Raw genomic sequence first — 235 nt, 5'->3', positions numbered from 1 at the left:
CTCCCCCCCCCCCCCAAAGTCCCAATGCAGATATCTCCAGTAATATAAACTCTACTTTTCAAAGTAAATTTTTATTTCTTTCTTTAATTCTTTTGTAAAAAAATTTTATAAATGATTGTAATGTGTATTTTTTGTTTAGAAATATGTTGGGAGCTTCTGTGCTTACTTAATAAAATTATTTTAAAGGGCCAGTGGGGGTTATGTTTAAAAAAAAAATTTTTCCCAACATTTTTTT

At 28.5% G+C, this 235-nt stretch overlaps 1 protein-coding gene across 29 annotated transcripts in view; it reads left to right on the top strand.

Annotated features, from left to right (window-relative positions):
* LOC119593731 (myoneurin-like) overlaps nt 1–235 on the top strand; it is a 102537-nt gene that overhangs the window by 15651 nt on the left and 86651 nt on the right. The gene's annotated exons all lie outside the window — the stretch shown is intronic.

This window comes from Penaeus monodon, chromosome 32 (assembly GCF_015228065.2).
Source record: "Penaeus monodon isolate SGIC_2016 chromosome 32, NSTDA_Pmon_1, whole genome shotgun sequence".
Classification (NCBI taxonomy): domain Eukaryota; kingdom Metazoa; phylum Arthropoda; class Malacostraca; order Decapoda; family Penaeidae; genus Penaeus; species Penaeus monodon.
Note: the sequence above shows the minus strand (reverse complement) of the source record. Positions and strands in the feature narration are given on the sequence as shown.